Genomic DNA, 11,509 nt, shown 5'->3' with positions numbered 1-11,509 from the left:
TTGAAGATCAAGGAGTTTTGAGCTATTGGGATTATGTTGCTTCATAAACTAAGCAGAATGGTGAAGGCTTAGATGAAGTTTTAAACCTGTGAGAGTATTCTGTCTGGAGCAACTGAACATAGGACGCAGCTTGTTTCTGGTACAATGTTGTTTCGATGTTCAATAGCATATGCTCTATTCCGATCTGTGTCGAATCGACGCTTATAGCACATATGAGTGGGATGATCAGATCGTCCACAATATTCACAAGAAGAAGAAGAAGAGTCTCTAGATAAACGTGGTTGTTTTGTGGTAATATTGTGTTCTTCATCATATTGACGTGCCCAACAATCATCTTCAGTATGGCCATTTCTGTTGCAGTAAGAACATTGCTTATTAGGAAATTTGAGACGAGAGAAAATATTACCGCGACGGCCACCTCTGCGGTTTCCTCGTTGAAATGGACGCCTTCGAGCATAAAAAGCCCGTTCCATCTGTTGTGACTCAGTCTCCTCGTGTGAAATCATAGCTGTATCATGACTAGCATTACGACGTTCTTGACGTTGAGAGTATTCAATTAAAAACATGCAGGCTTGGTCGAAATCAAGACCATCTTTATTAGAGAGAATAGTAACAATGTTATCATAAGAAGAGTCCTTCACCGTATCAAGGAGAAGTGTAATCAATTGCTTTTGTGGAACAGGATCACCGGCAGCAGCAAGTTGATTAATAATAGATTTGAAAGATTCAATATGTCCCGTCATGGTAGTACCAACTTCATATTGTAACTTGTTAAGCAACCCTCTCAAATAAAGTATTTCTGTGACAGATTTCTTCTGAAAGTTTGCAATAAGGTACTTCCATACGTCGTGGGAAGTAGGCAGTTCGTACATATCAAGCAAAAGGGAATCAGTAAGAGCAGAAAGAATATACCGACGAGCTGCTTTATCACGTCGTTGCCAATCCGTATAGGCAACATTCCAATCTTCAAATATAGGTCCTTCAGTGATAAGCACGTTATCATTATCCGTATCAACAGGATAAGGCGGACAAACACGATTTCCAAGAACAACATCGGAGAGTTCATCGCCTTCAAGAATTAACAACATCTTTGCTTTTCAGCCTGGAAAACCTTGACCTTGGAAAGGAGGAACAGAACGCTGGCCAGAAGGAAAGCCGTTGACGAGAATATTCATAGCCATATCTTGTTGCAAGAAGACGTATAAGATAAGATCGCAGAATTTGCACACCATATATGGTGAAGGCCGCAATTGAGAATGAGAGAGATATGAGGATTTCGTTCTGTTAACGATAAACGTAAGAAGGATGCTCAAGGAACTTCCAAAGATGTGAGAGACGTCACCCAAAAAGGCCAGGGTAAAGGAGACGTTAATAATAAAAGAGTCCTCAAAATAGAGTGGCGTGAGACGCAAGATTGACAACCACAATACGAATAGCAAAAAGCTAAATCTTCTCGAAAAGTTAACGCCAAAATAAGAAAAACGATCGCGGACGCTTCACGAAGAAGTAGGACGAAGAAAGCTGCGTCAAGCTCAATTGCAGTAAAAACAGCATAACTTTCTGCTGCGAACTCCGATTGACGCAAACCTAGAACTCAAATCGAAGAGCTCGAGGAGACGAACAAGTTTTGGATGAAAAGTGCCATTAAGCTACGCTCCAATACGCTTTTTCCGTTTCTCCAAATTTTGAGCAGAACAGCAAGAAAAATTGAGATGAAGTTCAGGGTGTCATCAACAAGAAAACGTACTCAACGATTAGATTGATTAGCAATAAACGTCACACAAAACACTAATCATATTCTTCTTAACACAAAACAACCACAGTTAACAAGAATCAATGCTCAAAAATAAAATTTGTAGCAATTTTTGAATCTTACATGTAAATCACATACACATACTGTTTTGTCACCATGAATTGAATCGGCGCATGATCGTTACTGCTCGGATACCATGTTGAGATGTAGAGAGAAAGAGAGAGAGAGAGAGAGAGAGACGAGACAAGAGACACACCATATACGCTCCCAAAGACTGATTCATATTGAGGACAAGATACAAATATATAGGTGAGACCAAGTTGAGTAGAGTGAGCCATATATACCTCCAACATTGCAATCCTCAAGTCCAAACTTACATAGAAATGTCTCTCTATGTCAATTTTATGACACAAGGTAGTACCACCATCACATTGCTTAAATTGTATACCCAGTAATGATGCAACAACCGAAAATCTTTCATCTTGAAAGTAGCATTCAAACCAGCCTTAAATTCAGCAATATGTCTCTCATTTGGTCCAGTGATCAACAAACCATCTACATAAAGAACCACAATGAGAAGTACATCATCCTCACACTTTACATACAATGTGATTTTTGTTGGACTGTTACAAAAGCCTCGTTTGACCAAATGAGTGTCAGCCTTCTCATACCAAGCATGAGGAGATTGCTTCAACCCATACATAGCTTTGTTACATTTTCACACTTTATCCTCTTTTCCTTTCTTGACAAAACTGCAAGGCTACGTTACATAAACTTCCTAAAATATATGACCATTCAAGAAATCAGTAACAATGTCTGATTGATGTACATCCCAACCAAAATGAGTTGCCAATGCACATAGAAAACATATAGTAGTCATACGACAAGTGGGAGCAAAAGTCTCTTCATAATCTATGCCTTTTTGTTGTGCATAACCCTTTGCAACAAGTCGAGCCTTATAGCGATCAATCTCACCATCTGGCTTGCGTTTCAACTTGTAAACGCACTTTGTACCAATGGCCTTTTTTGCCAGGAGGACAATCACATAAAGTCCATGTGTCATTTTCTATAATTGCATCATATTCTAATTGCATGGCAACCATCCAATTTTTTGAATTATGTGCTTCATCAAAAGATAGAGGCTCCTCAACATCATGTAAGCTAGACTCGGGGGGTTCACTATGTGTAAAACCACCATATCACATGCGTTCAAGACATGTTTGTAAAACCCCTTATCTGTAAATTTGTTAAAAATATAATGTACCCTTTTCTTTTAAAATCTATAGGCTTTTTTCAAATTTGAAAAAATAATGCCTTTCTATATATATATTCATGTAAGTTCCAAGAACTTTAAATACCCTTCTGTTGAACTCACGTGATAGGTCACATTTTTATTAGGTGACCTTCCCGGGCAGCCAAAGCATAACAATCTGACGCATGACGAGAGCCTGAACGAGTGCGACTAGACAAAGGTACATTCAATTTACTATCACGCAATGTATGCACCAACCATTTTGGCATACCTCTAGCCTGCTCATTTTCAGCCCTTTCCTCATCAAGTACATCATGTACATCTGCATCAATAATAGGCTAATTTGTAACATTTTTCAGTAACCCCCATAGGCTAATTTCCTCATCAAGTACATCATGTACATTTGCATCAGTAATAGGCTAATTTGTAACATTTTTCAGTAACCCCCATAGGCTGTACATTTTCCTCATTGGAATTTACATTCATACTTCCACAATTGAAAAGAGGTAACAAAGTGTCCTGTGAGCTTATATTACTGTCTCTAATACATGACAACAATGGCTAAACTGCCTGAACAGAATCTTCCACAAACACAACATCTCGAGAAACTAGAATACTCTTTGTTTGTGGAGATACAAGTAATTGTAACCTTTTCTTTCAGCATTATAACCAACAAAAATACACTTAAAAGCCTTATTATCCAATTTTCTGTGATGTGTTTGTGGCACCAAAGCATATGCCAAATAGTCAGAAATACGCATGTGCTCAATAGAAGGCTTTCTATCATGCCATGCTTCATATGGAGTAATAGACTGCAAAGATTTCATAGGACAAATGTTTAGTACATAAGTGACACACATCATGGCCTCAAGACAAAAAGAATGCGGCAAAGCTTGACTTTTGACCATACATCGGTGCCATTTTTGTAAGTGACCTATTTTTCCTCTCAGCAACACCATTTTGTTGAGATGTGTAAGGCACTATATGTTGGTGTTTTATCCCAGGATTAGCCAATAATGCATTTAATTCATGAGACATATACTCCCCCTCGATCGGAATGGAGGGTGCCCATAGTATATTTTGAAACATTTTCAGCCATATCCAGGAATTGTTTGAAGCACATAAATACTTTAGACTTTGCTTTAAGCAAGAATGTTAGGAAATTAGACGTAGCTAGGTAGATAATTGAGTAGTTTACTTAATGGAGAGAAAAAATTTCACACGTGAGAGATTCTAGAGTAGAGAGAGAGAGAGAGAGAGAGAGAGAGAGAGAGAGAGAGAGAGAGAGAGAGAGAGAGCACACGATATATGTGGTTCACCCAATGTGGGCTACATCCACGAAAAAGCGGCCACTCACACCACCTCACACCCACCTTGCTTCACTCTCACCACCACACACCCACCTTGTTGCATCAACTTCACACTCCAAAATGTGTGTAGAAATGGCCTCCTTTTAAAGGCCAAAAGGGTTGCCCTCTCTCATGAGAGGCAGCCATGTGTAGCCATCCTTGTGTAAAAAATTCCAAATCGACTCTCCAATCCACCCATGTGTTGCCGCCATTCATAAGACAAGTCCGCCTTTGAAATCGGCCACCGGCCATTGACTACTGGCCAAACGACCGGCCATTTTTTGACCACTTTTCGGCCACCGTTCAGCCATAATATTTCGGCGAAAAGGAATATTTTGGCTCGAGACTAGCCGTAAAAATTTTGGTTTCCGACGAGTGATTTTTCTTCACGCATAATGTCTTCTCCTCATAATGGGGGCGTTACAAATGTGAGCTTTTAATACAAAAAATTACAAGGGATAAATCAGGCTCCATACTTATAGGAAATACCCTTGCATGCGTGGATCAGTAATCATGAATGAAAGTCATGAAGTAAAGGTAATCGCCCAAGGATGGAGTTTGCATGGGTCCACAAACATCACTATGCACAAGCTGCAAGCTGCATGTGGCCCTAATTGAACCATCCTTTGGAAACTTCGAACACTGCATCTTATCCAAAATACAGCCTTCACAAACATGTAGTTCAGTGCAGAAAACTGACGAAATTTAGATGACCAAAACATGCATGCCAAAAAAATTCATCTGAAATAATCTTTGAATCCACAACTGCAGTTGCAAAATTCTTCCCACACTATCATACAAAGTGAGCTTATACATCCCAAAGCATAAAATGCCAGATGCAACAATTTCATCTCACCGAAATTGAGATCATGTACTCTACATCTGTCATCCATAAATTTGACTACAAGACCAAGTCTAGCAAGTGCAGATACAGATAAAAGACTCTTTTTTATCCCTAGTACATAAAGTGCATCAAAAAGTGTGAAATACCTACCATTTGCAGCAGTAGGCACAATCTTTCCAACTCCCTAAACAAGTAACTGAATTCCCATGAGAGACACACTCAAGAGAGGTCAATAAATCACGATGTGAGGTAATGTTCTTTGTAGCACCACTGTCAAAATACCCCACATGTGAATCTGCAACAATTGACATGCATGCATCATGGAAAACAGGATTATAGGTACACTCTGCACTAAAATACCATTCTACATCAGCATCACAGTCTCCTTTCACAGAAGACTCAACAATAGCTGCTTTTGTAGTGGATCCAGCATTTACAGTGGAACCACCCTCTTTCTTCTTTGCCTCTTTGGCCTTCAACTTAGGACACTGCTTGATCAAGTGATCATTAGCTTTATAATAATGGCAACGCATCTTCTTTTTTCCCTTATCACCAAAATTTCCAGACGAATTTCCGCCAGCAAAAGCATTAGGAACAGGTGACTCTCCACTCGCAAAACAACCATAAGAAGGGACTGCATTGCTGTTATCACTCTTTCTTTGAGCAACAATAAAAGCCTGTTCAACTGCACGATGTCTAGTTCTGTTTTTTTTTTTTTTGGAAAGTGACTCTTGCAACAGCAATGTGCACAATGCATCAAACTTGACAACTTTAGGATTTCCTTGGGTCATAAGTCTCCAAGTGCTAGCAAGCGTCTCATAAGAGTCTTTGGCAAGGCATCAAGAACAATCTACATAAGGAAACTGTCCGAAATGACTTCACCTACAGAAATAAGTTGCTTATTGATATCCTTGACAATAGCACAAGGAAAGTGTCCATGTCATCTTCCTCATGCATAATCTTCGATTCCAACTCTTTACGCAGCAATGCAATTTTAACCTCATTGCGACTTGCATGAAGACCCCAGCTAGAATATCCCAAACCTGTTTTGCAAAATTCGTTGAACGAATGTGAGGAGTAATAGTGCGCTTCACAGACAACACAATCAATGCATGAGCCTGGGCATCTTTTACATCCCAACGATCTTGTTCTTCCATAGGCAAAACAACTCTAATAGCATCAATCCTTGTAGCAATACCTGCAACATCCTTAACATCGCATGTATCCTCAAAACCAAGACGTACATCAATGCCCTGCACAATATTCCGCACACCCTTTGACACAAGAACATGTTGCATCATGTAAGCCCACATAGGGCAATTTTCCCCATCCAATTTGTCCTTAGCAGCAAACATCTTGAACACATCTGTGTTGTTGCCAACCATGGTAAATGATGCACCTGATATGAAAACTATCCAAAAAGAGGAGAAGGAAAGTACGAACAACATGTGCTATATAACACAAACCGTAAAATATCGTACGGACCTATTATACAAAAAACGGAACTAACAAAATTTATGCACAAAATGACAAAATAGCCTGTGAAGTACTACATCTGAACACTCACCAAATGTCACATAAATGAGAGAGAGAGAGAGAGAGAGAGAGAGAGAGAGAGTAGGCATGTGCTAGAGCTGCTCGCGACTAAGTCGGGAGGCCATAACCTGCTATGATACCAATTGTTGGAATTTGGGTTGCAGGAAAATGCACACAGCTTGGAGAAGATGAAGGAAGCTCAATTCACACACAAAGACTGTATTACTTCGAGTGAAATGGAAAGATAGATAGCCCTAGAATGAATGGGTGTATATATTATGCACGGGGAAAAAAACCTCCTAGTGAGGGAAAAAATGCATCGGCGGTCCAAAGTGTGTTCACACACATCACTACCACATGTATATGGTAACAACTCATGGTGAATGGAGAAAGATAGCAATGACACGATGCTCAAGGTATAAACCAATATATATAATTTGATTATGAAATGAATTAGCAACATTAAAATGTGTACAATATGTGGCTACTTATGTAGTAGTAGCATGGTGAGTACAAGTGGTAGTACAATGGCTAGGTGCACCTCTCAAGGGCCAAAAGCAATTTTCCTTAAAGGGCAAAGGACAACTTCCAAGTGGTCTACAAAGCCTCCTACAAGAGGGCTTTGATTTTTGCAAGTAGCAGCATCTTCTTGGCTCTGTGTGCACCTGACGTAAGCCCACATGGTGTCACATGATCACTTGGCAACTGGATTGTTGAATAGACTGGCGATGGTACACATCAAAGTGTTGTGGCATTGGCCAAAGGACACATAGCCAACACCTATTTGTATCACAACTTGGAATGAGCGGTCCATTTAAACTTGTGTGCATATCTCTACAATCATGGAGGAAATGTGGGCTATCTTCTTTGATTAAAGATGGAGCAAGTGCCATGTAACCCCATGATGGAACTCAGACGATAGCTTCAACGGTAGAGGTGGACAAACAACATCATTCAATAGGGCATCTTGTCCTTCCACAAAGGGAGAAGAATACATGAAGGGACTATTAGATGACAAAGAGTAAAGGTGCTTCTGGTGGGATAGATACGAATCAGAGGTGAGAGCTCATCGTGCAGGGCAAGGTATCTCTCTCTCTCTCTCTCTCTCTCTCTCTCTCTCTCTCTCTCTCTCTCTCTCTGTGTGTGTGTGTGTGTGTGTGTGTGTGTGTGTGTGTGTGTGTGTGTGTGTGTGTGTGTGTGTGCGTGTGTGTGTCGTGTGGTCGTTAGTGAGGGTCACTTCCAAGGAGTGAGGTTGGATTTTTTGCTATACAAAGTTGGTGATGGTTTTGTCCACAACCTGCAACTACAAGGAAAGACTGGCCGGTTTGCACCGAGAGGAGGCACATGAGACATTAGGGCACTCTTCAAATCATATCACATGTCTACATAAAAGTGCTTCACACAAGCCTTCACTAAAGGATAGTTACCTTCTTTCATAATGTGTGGCGCAAGGAACCGCCGTGTGTTTTAAGTTGTAGATCTTGATGTGGCAAGTTTCGCATAGATTGTACAAGAAAACAGAGTGATGATATGGACGCTCGGGTGCAAGCAAAACTCAGATGATTGGTCTAGGACTGCCCATGTCATGATATCAACAGGCGATAAGTAAAGCCTAGAACTTTTGATCACACATTGTGATAGTAGGTCTCGATAAGAGGCGGTAGTAGGTCTCGATAAGAGGCGGTAGGCATCCGCTTGTAATTTTAAGCACGTCAAGGATGGATGTGAGCTTGAGATTGGTTGTGTAATTTTATGCTTAATACAATTCACTCACGAATTGTGAGTTTTGCTATTAAAAAAAAAAAGGAATAGTTGCGTTTGCAACTTAAATATTGAAACGCTTTTTGTCTACAATGTCACTTTACACCAAAAGCCTTAGTATGCTACGCGAGGCAGAAAATTTGAATGGATCTCTCTTGTTGACTTGTCGTGAAGTGAACCTATGAAAATAAGGCATTTGTCCATCTAATTTTTGCAGCTTAAATAGAAATTCTATTTCGACTTTTCGACGCCTGGAGTGACCTCCCTCGTGACCTGGCAGTGTTTCAATATACATTTTACTCTTTTCGTGCTACTGAATTACGCCTCTCTCTCACACGGACACGTCACTCATTCTCACACTCCTCATACACAGATCGACCTGATTTCAGTATCTCCGAGCTTTAATTAAATCATTGAGGGCTGACGGTGCAGAAGCACCATGCAGGGCTCTTGCTATGCTCCCCATGTGGTTGTCTTCCCTTTTCCTGCTCAAGGCCATGTCAATGGAGCAATGGACCTGTCAAGAAAGCTAGCCTTACTTGGAGTGTCTATAACCTTTGTTTGCACTGAAGCCTACATTAGCAGCATGTTGACGGAAGGCTTCGACTCAGGCGGCCTGCCCATTCGCCTCCATGGCCTTTCGGACGGCTTGCCGAAGGAGAAGAACATGACTGACACTCTTGGTAAATTGAATCTCTTGGTAAGAGTCACGGAAAGCATGGGCCCTGCTCTCCAAGAGCTTCTGAACAAGCTCAACATGAATGAAGATGGGCGCTGTGGGACGCCTGGGCAAAGAGCTTCACATTCCTGCATACATCTTCTCTTCCATGTCATCTAGCTTCACCTCATATGTATTGCAGATTCCTGGTTTTGTATCGCAAGGCCTGCTTCCGCTAGGGCCGCGCACAGACTTGAATGAAGAAGCTAACAAGTTTAAGATCCCTGGTTTCAATTCCCATCGCTCCATGTCAGTGAGGTGCCTGACATATCATGGAATCCCAATCCAGTGTGCTCCTTCGATTATGTCCTCCGCTGTGCGACTTGGTGGCGCGATGCGACGGGTATGCTATTCAATACCGTGTATGAATTGGAGAAGGAGGTGATAGATGACCTGATGGAGAAAGCCCGAGATGGACATAAAGGCCGTGGGTCCGCTTCTGCCAGCCTCTTTCCTCATGAAGGAGGAGATGAGCAACGAAGCGAGCGCAGCGGATGTGGATGTGCAGAGGACGACGTGTTTGAAGTGGCTGGATGAGCAGCCGGCAGCATCAGTGCTGTATGTAGCGTTTGGGACGATTGCCTGCCTGTCAGAAGCTCAGGCACAGGAGATTGCAGCGGGGTTGGAAGCCAGTAAGGAGCGTTTTCTATGGGTGTTGAGGATCCCAGATCAGCAGCAAAAGGGAGAGGCGCGGACGCAGCAGTTGCCGAGCGGGTTTGAGGAGAGGACTGCAGGGAGGGGTGGGAGCTGGCGCCACAGAGGAAGATATTGGCGCACCCGGCGATAGCGAGGTTTCTCACGCACTGCGGCTGGAACTCGACGCTGGAGGCGCTGTCCAAGGGGGTGCCCATGTTTGGGGACCAAGGCATGAATGGCAAGTGGGTGGACGAGGTTGTGCACACCGGCAAGCTGTTGAAGAGAGGTATTGTGAGCAGAGCTGAGGTGGAACGCATGACACGGGAGGTGATTAGTAGGTCGAACCACTTGCGAAGCTCAGCTGCTCGGACTCAAGACGTCGCTTGCCACGCTGCCCTCGATGCCTCTGGTTCATCCTCCAAAAGCCTTCAAGCTTTCGTTGAAACTCTCTTACGGCCTCGCCTGAGTAGCCCACCAGCGCCCTGATGAGTCTTTTATCATTGTCTAGGCGTTGCTATAGAATGTTGTGAGGAACTTTTTGTTTCCCAATATTGGATTGAACAAGAATTGAGGTACGATTAAATATACATGAAAATGAAAATGGAACCATTTTTGTGTGAGCTACATGAAAACAAGTCAGTCCAAAAAACATTTAGTGCTACAATGAGGCATAGAGTGAAAACACAAAACATATGTTGCACTTCACATAAAACTGCCCTTATCAGCAGCCATATCAAAGTATATTGGTGAAAAATAAGCATTATATCTCCCCTGAAAGCTATAAGAAACGAAAGCCCATGCGAAAGCCTTGCCTTGCACCATACTCTTTATATATTGTCCAAGAAAATGTACACACATAGAGCCGTGGATAATCTAGATTACAAACCTTGTAGTTTATAATTGAAGTGGACTCGTGCTTGTCTATTATTTGAAATGTCCACTATTGTAAATGCATAATCTTTTTGTGCCACACATCACAAGAATTAAAAGTTACTCATTTCAATGTTATATGTCGATCATGATATAAGTTACGCCACTTGTGAAGTATTGCTAGTGTGTCATGGTTTGCCCTTGTCGATCTACATCTTGCAGGAGCATTTAGTCTCAATAATATTTGATTTCCCCTCTGATGGATCCATGCATTTTGGCCAATGAGAGGAGGTGTCGAGTGCAGGCAAGTAATTATACTAAGAGACACATCAATGAAGTATCTTGTCACTTAAGAAGTCTATTTATCCTCATCGAGCTCAACTACAAGATCCGCTTTAGTGCCTTCATCTTGATACCAAATCCCGGATCCATCAGCATCATAAATCCACTAAAGACAATGAGTTCACTTGAGAGATGTGAAGTTAAGCAACTAAAAGAAACATGGGTCTTTGATAGAAGATCATGCCTTCTCTTTTGGGCCACATCCCTCATGGAAGGGTTAACTTTATTCCCATTCATGGAAACACCTTTAACCCATACCTCTTGATCTCTCTTCCCAAAATCTTTTGCATTAGCAATCATACATGTAGCAATTTGCAGCACATGCAAAATCTCATCGTTTCAATCATAAATTCATAACCTTCACACAGTAGCCATGATCCATGGCATGTGAAACCCTACCCCGATAAACATTAAAAAGATATTCTTGACAATGTGATTGATGTACTCC

General features: G+C 41.6%; 1 pseudogene; it reads left to right on the top strand.

Annotated features, from left to right (window-relative positions):
• Positions 1–8,821: 8,821 nt before the first annotated feature.
• Positions 8,822–10,469, top strand: LOC147463146 (UDP-glycosyltransferase 74D1-like; annotated as a pseudogene).
• The last annotated feature ends 1,040 nt before the right edge of the window (positions 10,470–11,509 follow it).

Source organism: Adiantum capillus-veneris, chromosome 2 (genome assembly GCF_014529385.1).
Source record: "Adiantum capillus-veneris isolate H3 chromosome 2, ASM1452938v2, whole genome shotgun sequence".
Taxonomy (NCBI): domain Eukaryota; kingdom Viridiplantae; phylum Streptophyta; class Polypodiopsida; order Polypodiales; family Pteridaceae; genus Adiantum; species Adiantum capillus-veneris.
The sequence above is the reverse complement of the archived record's forward strand: the minus strand, read 5'-3'. Positions and strand labels throughout refer to the sequence as shown.